The sequence below is a fragment of the Apteryx mantelli genome, chromosome 23 (assembly GCF_036417845.1).
Source record: "Apteryx mantelli isolate bAptMan1 chromosome 23, bAptMan1.hap1, whole genome shotgun sequence".
Taxonomy (NCBI): domain Eukaryota; kingdom Metazoa; phylum Chordata; class Aves; order Apterygiformes; family Apterygidae; genus Apteryx; species Apteryx mantelli.
Window position 1 is genome coordinate 9,953,848 of NC_090000.1, and position 8,856 is coordinate 9,962,703.

General features: G+C 61.7%; 1 pseudogene; it reads right to left on the reverse strand.

The window, feature by feature from the left end:
* LOC136993991 (scavenger receptor cysteine-rich type 1 protein M130-like) overlaps nt 1-7,377 on the reverse strand; it is a 51,057-nt pseudogene extending 43,680 nt beyond the window's left edge.
* Between the last annotated feature and the right edge of the window lie 1,479 nt (nt 7,378-8,856).

Below are 8,856 nucleotides of genomic sequence, written 5' to 3' on the forward strand. Positions count from 1 at the left end.
AGCCTTGGGGACACTCCCGCCACCTGGGGAGGGAGGCACCAGCTCTGGATCAAACCTCCAAAGGGTTTAGTAAGAACAAATACCAATGCACGGTGTAAAAGTATGGGAATAAAAATAGAGGAAAGGCCCAGCTGTTTCTGCTGCCAGTGGGAGAAGGGAGAGCGCTCTCTGGCACTCACGGCTCTCCCAGCTGCACAGGCCTCTCTTCTGTCCTCGGTGCACCCAACTGCACGGCAGCGGTGGGCTTCCCTGGCCCTGGGCTCAAGGACCGTTTGGCACCAGGGCCCTGTCTCTCAGGCTTGGTGTCCTCATGGGGATGTGCCAGAGCTGCCTCTTCAGCATCATCATACCCCGTGTCCATGGAGGGCGGGGATGGGGTGGCTCTCTTGGCTCCGGGGGCCCTGTCACTTCCTTGCGAGTGCAGGCTCCACCCTGGAAGCAGCAAGGACACTGCATTGCAGTTTTCCCCATGCGGGTGCCCCTCCTGCGCTGTATATCCCCTTCCAACCCCTCCCCTCACTGCCCCTGAGACATCCAGCCCGTTATCCCTCCCCACTTTCCCCACCAGGAAAACACCTTGGACAGGATCCCTCCCCGTCCCAAGAGGTCAGGCTCTCAGTACGCAGTGACACTCTGGGCACTGGGGACGGCACCCCAGGAGCCGGCAGCACTGCATTTCCCCCTCACCTCTCTGTGCCTCCCCGGGCCCGTCTCCCTCCTCTGCTTCCCTGGGTGCTTCCCAGTCTTGCTGCCCAGGAAGAAAATCCTCCCTGGGCTCAGAGACTTCCTTAGCATCATCATAGTCATCTGCTGGGTCACCTCTGGGCAGGGTGGGGACATCTGAAAGGAGAGGGGAGCTGTTGGCAATGAGAAGAGCCCTCCCGCAGAGCAGAGGAAGGAAGGAGGTGCCCGACCAAGGGGCTGAGATGCTGGTGCTGGCAGGACTACAGGAGACCCTGTGTTCTGCCCACCTCCCCTTGTGTACAGGAGTGTGCGTGCAGCAGTGGGGATCCCTCTCGCCCAGCCACAAGGCTGGCAGTGTCGGGCTCTGCCCTGGAGCTGGCTGTGAAGGCTCCCCATGTGCCTGAGGAGATGTTGGGCCTTGGAGGCACGGCTCCTCGGGACGAATTCGGGACCTGCTGGAGGCAGGGATGGGTTGAGCATGGGAAGTCCCCATGCGACCCCTCAGGGCACAGGGCTGCAGGTACCCAGATCCAAGGGGCATATCCAACCCTCGCCCGCTCAGGACAGCTCTGGAGTCACACACAAGGGCGATTCCTCCCCACCGCGACAGTGATACTCAGTGACACTGCTGTCCATTACACAGCGATGGGGAGGAGAGATCGACCCTTCCTCTGCCTCCCCCTCCATTACCTGGGGCTGACCCAGCACCGTCCTCCTCCTCACTGTCCCCAGGGTCGGGCTGCAGCTTGGTCAGGGACCCCTCTGAAGAGGAGCCTGCGGAGAGGAGCAGCGGGTGTTATCGGGGTGAGCTCTGCTGGCCCTGTTCATGGCCAGGGCTGCTGGGAAGGGGGACCTACACAGCAGGGACTGCATGGGGAGGAGGGCTTGGGGCTTGCCCTGCTCCCGTGGGACAAACCCCATCTCAAAGGGCCTTTCAGAGCTGCCCTAGGACGGCCCCTTCCCTCACCCACCAGGTACAACCCCGGGGGTGCAGCAGGAGAGGCAGGGAGGAGCTGTGCCCCCGGCTGCGATGGGCAGAGCTGGTGGGGAGGAAGCTCCTCTCCTGAGCCCAGCACTGGGCTGCTCTCCCTGCATACCCCTGGCACCAGCGCTGCGGGGACCACTGGCCCGGGAGCTACCGAGGTGCTGTCCTGGGTCAGGGCTGAGGGAAAGGGCCCTGCAGATGTGCTCCCTCCCAGCAGCGACCCACACTGACCTGAGCAACCAAACTTTGCCTGTTTCTCCCACGTCAGGCTGTAGTCAATCTCCTGGTACACGGCCTCAGAGAAGGACTCCAGAGACCTCCTGGAGCCTGGGGACAGAGGCAAGGTCGGCACAGGGACATGGGGACAGGAGACTGGACCCCAATGTGCTCACCCATCCCTTCTGCCTGGGCCAGCCCAGGACACACCCCACGGCCTGGCCCCACTGCTCTGTCCACTCATCTTGGTTACATCCCTGCTGACAACAGCATCCCTGTGCATATGGTCTGGGGCAATGGCATCCTCACGCTCTCCCTTCAGAGACAGCCCCATGCCCCTTTTCACCCTGAGTCACTCCCTCCTCGGACCCTGGAGCAGCTCCCGCAGCTCCTCTCCCTGGTGAACTTCCGTTCTCTGCCAGACAGGTCGTGGCATGGGTGGGAAGGGATGGACGCAGGGAGAAGCCCAGGGACCAGACACCCACACACAGAGACCCCCTGCCCTGCGTGCCTCCCAGCACCGCTCTTGCCCCACGACCTCCCTTCCAGCTCTGACCAGAGTGGGGCCAGCAGCATCCTCAAAGGTCTCCTGCTGCTCCCGTCTCCCCCAGCTCCTCACTGCCATTTCTATCCTCCCCCGTCACCATCTCCTCCTGCGTTTGGACTCTCTCCACCCTGCTTGCTGCTGTCCCCAGCCAGACAGTGAAGGGGCAGGGATAGGGCAGGAGGCAGCACCCCCACCCCAGCTCTGTCTCTGCCCCTCACGGACACCCCACAGCACCCGCAGGGCTGCCAAGAGGCGTCACCCACCTGGGACCGATGGGGAAGGACCCACCTCTGCGCTGAGCTCTGGCGCTTCTCACTTGCCCCACCAGCAGGGCCAGGATCAGGCACAGCAGGGCCCCCAGGATGATGCAGATGATGACAGGCACTGAGATTCTCCTGCTATCCTTCTCACGGCCCCGGGGTAGATCTGCACAGGCAGGGACATGAAGGAGGCAGCTCCTGGCCTGGGGGAGGTGGGGACCCAGGGACACCCCACTCCTTACCCCCCACACATGGCAGCAGGGGGTGGAGACACAGAGGTGGGTCATGGGGCAGCTCCCACACTGCTTGCGGAATCACAGCCCTCCCCAAAGCTACCCGTTCCCACCCCACGCCTCCTCTCCAGGGCTTCACACCCCAGCACAGAGCCCCTTCCCTCAGGCTGCAGCTCACAGCCTGGCCTGGGGAGATCAACCCCAAGGGAGGAGGACAGGTTACCTGCTCGGGGGGGTGACATTGTCGTCCTGGGTGGAGCTGCAGAGCAGAGAGAAACAGAGATGTCTGTGGGTGTGTGTGTCAGCGGACGTACCCTACAAGTCCCCTCTGAACTGCCCCCGTCTGGGTCCCTGTGACAGCACCCAGGGCCTCTGCTCTGGGCCACGGGGAGGACAGCACCGGCAGCCCAGGGGGTGCACCCAGGGAGCTGCAGGAGTCCCACGGGCAGAGGCCTGAGGACACCCTGCCCCACAAACTGCTTCAACCTCCCAGTGCCTCCTTGATCATGCACAGCAGCCGAAACCCCCAGTAATTCAGTGTATACCAGCACGGCACTCAAGGCTCAGCCCCAAAGGGTCCATGGTTAGCAGAGGAGCAGACGGATGCTCCCAGAGGGGAGGCTTTCCTGAGCTCTGGTGGTGGCAGTGCCTGGGGCATGGGGACTTTCCAGTCTAAATGCTGGTGGTCCTGGTGCTGTCCATTGAAAATAAAAAGCAACAGGCACCTCCGAGAGGTGTCCAAGATGAGGGGGAGGAGACCTTGCCTGCAGGTGCCTCTGCCCCTCCTTGGGTTATGCAGGGAGCTGAGGACAGCTATTGCTGATGAACGTGGGTCACCCCGAGAGCTGAAATCTTGCTCGTGTCACTACCAAGCTCTTTCTCTGCATTGCACCTTGCTGAACAGGGAGCAAGACTTGGTGTGAGCTTTGTGCCCAGGTGGCTCCAGCATTACCATTGCAGGTGATGTGGGCATTTTTTATTTTCTCCAGCCACTAAACCTTACTCAGCCATACGCTGTCATTGCTCAGGAAGGTGCAGAGATGGGAAAGCATGGGAGGTCCGGGCAAATCCCAGAGCCACCACATATGTCCTAAATGGCACATATGGAGCAGCTCCAGCAGGAGGAAGCAGTGGCCTAGCCAATGGCCTGGGCGGTGGACAGGACGAGCACAAGCCTTGCTCCCGTCTCCACCCTGCGGCTGGCACCTGCTGAGATAGCTGGGGAAGAGCCCGCATGTCTCTGCCCTTCTGCATCCCCATGGATCACCAGGGATCGGGGACTGGGAGCTTGTGTCTTTGGCAGGAAGCAGAGGGAGGGGGGCCTTTCTGAAAAGACACATTGAGTTTGGGGTATATGCTGCAAGAAGCCAGGGCAAATCCCAGCCCTGCTCTGCTGCTCAGCCCCAGGCATTGCTCCTGCTGGGCGAACCCAGGGCAGTCCCTGCAGGTGGTGGCATCAGGGTCTCTCTGCAGGGCTCTCTGCAGGTCTGGGATGGGTCTGTGTGCTGCAGGAGGGAGCAGAGGGTCCTTTGCAGCCACCGTGAGTGGAGGTGTGCCCCGCAGCCCCGTCCCATGCCTGTGCCACAGGAGGAGCGTGGAGGAGGCCAGTCCTGATGGTGGCCCTCAGCGCCTGAACAACCTGCCTTGGGGAGGCCAGAGATGCCTCCTCCCTGCTCGGTCCTCGTCTCTCACAGTGCAAAGTGGTCTGCCTGAGCAGGCAAAGCCCTTTGAATCCCTCCGTGGAAAGCCAGGGTTGCTCCAGGAAGAAATACAAGTTCTTGTTGCCTTGGGCTTCCCTGCTTTGTTGGCTTGCTGTGTCACACACAAGGGGCAAGTTGGGCTAATCCTGTGTTTTCCCTGCACTCACCTGAGCAGAAAACACCAGCATCATTGTCATGTGAGCATTGGGAGTCCCCCAGGACAGTCACAGGGCACTGTCCCAAATGGGATTCGGTCCCCTCGCAGTGGAAGCTCTCTCTCCAGACAGGGCCCGTTCCTCTCCCAAAATGCCCTCCTCCAGGAACAGACTCAGCAAATCCACAGTTGAGCTGATGACAGAGAACGTGGGCGTCGGAGACGTCCCAGCGAGAGTCACAGAGCGTCCCCCAGGTCCCCTGCACCTGCATCTCCACTCGCCCTGAACACGCCGTGCTGCCATTCACCAGCCTGAAGCCTGCAAATATTGCAAAGCAGAGAGAGGGCAATTAGAGAGGATGGCTTTGTGCTCTTGCACCTCCAGTAGCCAAAGAGGGAAATGCCACAGAGACGCAATCCCATCTCCTTTGCCTGCATCACTGGAAGATTACAGACAACTCCACACCTCCTGTACTCACACCATGCTCAGCACGGTCACTTCCCCGCTCCCCTACCCCACAGCACACAGCTCACAGCAGGCATTTCACACCTCCTCCCTGAATGCTCACGTGTGCAGGTGACACCAGCGTCGTTCGCATGGGTGCAGGTCTGGTTGCTGAGGGACCTCCAGGGGCAGGAGGAGAGGAGCGATTCATTCCCCACACACTGCAGCTCTCTGTCCCAGATGGGACCGACCCCCTCTCCAAAGTGAGCTGCCCCGGGCACGGACAGGGCTCTGCCGCACTGCAGCTCCCTGCAGATAACGTCAGCGGCATTGAGATCAAAGTGTGAGTCACAGACTGTTCTCCACTGGCCTCCATCTCTGATCTCCACACGTCCTGAGCAGGGGCTGTCCCCTCCAGCCAGCTGCACAAATCCTGGAAAAAACACCAATGGCAGGCAGTTCCCAGAGGCTTCTGGCAGTTACATACCCACATCCCACATCGTTTCCAAGGCAGCCACATCCAAAATGCCCCGTGAACATCCCGGCAGCAGCTGTCAGTGGGTGCTGATGACACAAACCCTTCAGGGCCTCCCTCACCTCCTCTCACACCTGCACAGTGCTCCAGGGCTTGTGTCTATCCCGGAACCACAGCCACAGGCACTGCTCAGAGAAATGATGCTGCCCCAGAGGCCCGGCACTGCCTGCCACAGGGTCCCCTGGCACAGCAGCACCTGGTCCAGGAAAATGGGCCCAGGTGCTCACGGCTCCTGCAGCCTGCTCAGCCCCTGCCGAGCTCAGGGCCAGGCTGGGGAAGCACCTCGGAGCAGCCCGAAATGCGCCCTGTTCCCAGGGCTGTCCTGGGGTGTTGAGGTGTCTGGGAGGGGAGACACGTGCCAGGCACAGAAATGGTGCAGCTGTAACTGGGTCGGTGTCTGGGCCAGCTGCCCCCTCTGACGTGTGCCCGGGGAGGGATGTCCCCAGGCCGGGCCACAGCACGCTGCCAGGGGTGCACACGGAGCAGGCCAGCGACCGGGCAGAGGAGCAGGAGACCCACGGGAAGCCCTGGGCCACCACCAGCTCTCACTGCAAAAGCAGGTGCAGATGAGGGTCAGTAAGTGCTGGCAAAGCCCTGTGGCACAGGGTAGCGTTCGGAGAGAGGGGCAGGCAGGAGCAGCTGGACTTCAGGTCAGCGCTGCCTGCATGGGCCGCGTTCCCCGCAGGGCTGTGACAGAGGACCCAGCAGGGCCAGTCTGAGCATGTGGTGACACAGGAGGGAGCAGCCAGCAGGGGGCCCTGGGCACAGGGTGCAAGGTCCTACCCGCCACCCTGCTCCTCTGCTCCACGCCCTGCTCTTCTCCCCTCTGAAAAGCCCCTTTGGTTCAGCCGAGGCACTCCTGTTTGTGAGGGGAATGACCCGAGGGGAATGACCCTGGCCATCTTGTGCCATTGCCTAGCTGTGGGGTGCCGAGCAAGTCGTCCCTGGTGCCTAGGGCATGGGGACCCTCAGCAATACCCGATGGGTCCTGGCAGAACAGGCGGAGATTGATGGCGACCAAAAGACCCTGCAGGGCTGGGTGAGGGGTTCATATTCCAGCCCGAGGCACCACCTGAGGGTGGCTGAGCCCCTTGTCCCCTGCAGGGACATCATCAGCAACAGTCCCAGCCTGGCAGCAAGAGGAGCCACGTCAGGGCCTGCACTGGTACCCACACATTTCTCCTTCAGGGCACAGCCCAGTTAACGCCCTGATCCCAGCCCCGACCACCAAAGGGGAGGGATTGGCTGACTCCTTACCTGAACAATTCACTCCAGCGTCCCAACCATGACAGCAGTAATGTTTTCCCCAACCAGCATGACTGCACTCAGACAAGGCAGTCTCGGTGCCTTGACACTCAAGAGTGCTCAGCCAAATCGGGCCAGATCCTCACCCAAAATGTGCGTCCCGAAGAACTTGGACAGCAGATCCACAGCCCAGCTGCTTACAAGCCACAGCAGCATCTTCCATGTCCCAGCCATAATCACACACCGTCCCCCACTGCCCCTGGTGTTTCACCTCCACTCTCCCAGCACAGCGACTGCCTCCAGCCTCCAGCCTCAGCTCCACAGCACCTTCAAACACAGACACGGGACCAGTTAGGAGAGCACCGAGACCCATTGCTACCGCTGTGTGGGGGATCCTCTGCCTGGGGCCAAGTCCCAGGCACTGGGGTGTGAGCCCTCTCCCCTCTCCGGGCTGTCCCGGGACAGTGTTGGGATCCCTCCTCTGCACATGGGCTGTGCTGGGCTCGGCTGGAGGATGCCCAGCTCTGACCCTGCTGGGACAGTCACACTCCACAGCCCTCAGCACCGCCTCCCACCCCAGCAGCCCACTCCATCCTGCCCATGCCCACGTGGACACCGTGCCTGGCCCTGCACAGGGCACCCACTCCTCCACAGAAAAGTGCCCCAGGAGCAGCCCTGAACCCCCAGGCCTCCCCACACACTGCTGCTCCTCCCAGGGCCCCAGGGCCCTGACCACCGCCTGCTCTGGGAACCACCCAAACCCACCCACCTCCTGCAGGGTTTTCCACATCCCCAGGGAGCACTGAGATGATCCCCATGATCCCTCCCAACCCACATCTCCTCTTCGCACATGGGCATGAGCCCAGCCCCTGCTCTTGGCCAGGACTCCCGGGAAGGACACCTCTCTGCTGGGCTGTGGGTGCAGGTGTCCTGGTCCCCTCCTCTCTGCAAAGCACAAACTGCCTTTCCTCAGGCCAAGCACACCCCGACCCCAGGGCAGTGAACACCACAGAAACCCTCCTGGGCACCTCGGGGGCTGGCTGTGCCCTGGGGATCGATGAGCAGTCGATCAGCAGTCACCAGCTGACTCACTGCCAGCTCCAAGGGCACAGCGCTGGGGGAACAGAGGGTCAGCAGAGGATGCCCAAGGATGGGCTGTCTCTAAACACACTCAGGCAATGACTGCCACTGCAGCACAGCAGCCCTGGAAGCACAAAAACCCTTCTCCTACCCAGAGAGGCAAAAGCAAAGGCATAGGCTGGATGGACTTGAGCACCTTCTGCCCCTTGCCTCTTTGGACTGGGGGAGGAAACCCCATTTGCAGAGGGAGCCCAGTGACCTCACTGGTGCCCGTTGGCTCCAGGGCTGTGGGACAAGGAAGCAGGCACTTACCCCTGCAGAGCTGCACCCAGAGGAGCAGCCACAGCACCCGAGGGACGAGGACTCCCTCGGCCTCCATCCGCAGCCTCCTGCCCTGCTGGCACGGCCCTGCTGCAACCCACTCCTTGCCACAGCTCCTGGGGACTCGCAGGGGACAACAAAGGCAGGAGGGCAATATATATCTGCAGGTGCTGGCCCAGCTGCAGGAGGAGCCAATCGAAGCAGCAGGCACCTTTTTAGACATTATCAGGAGCCATCTCCCATCTGACACAGCCCAGCCCTCCAATGAAGTTCTCCAGTGCCGTTCATGACCATATATGAGGGACGGCTCCGATGCGGATGTCACAGTTGCTGCACTGGCGCATCGTCATGGGACCCACCCCTGTGGGACAGGGCAGACCGTGGCGGGAAATGGCTCTGCCGCCCCTTGTACCCCACTGTGGGGACAGGGAGCTTTGGGCATCTCGTCCGC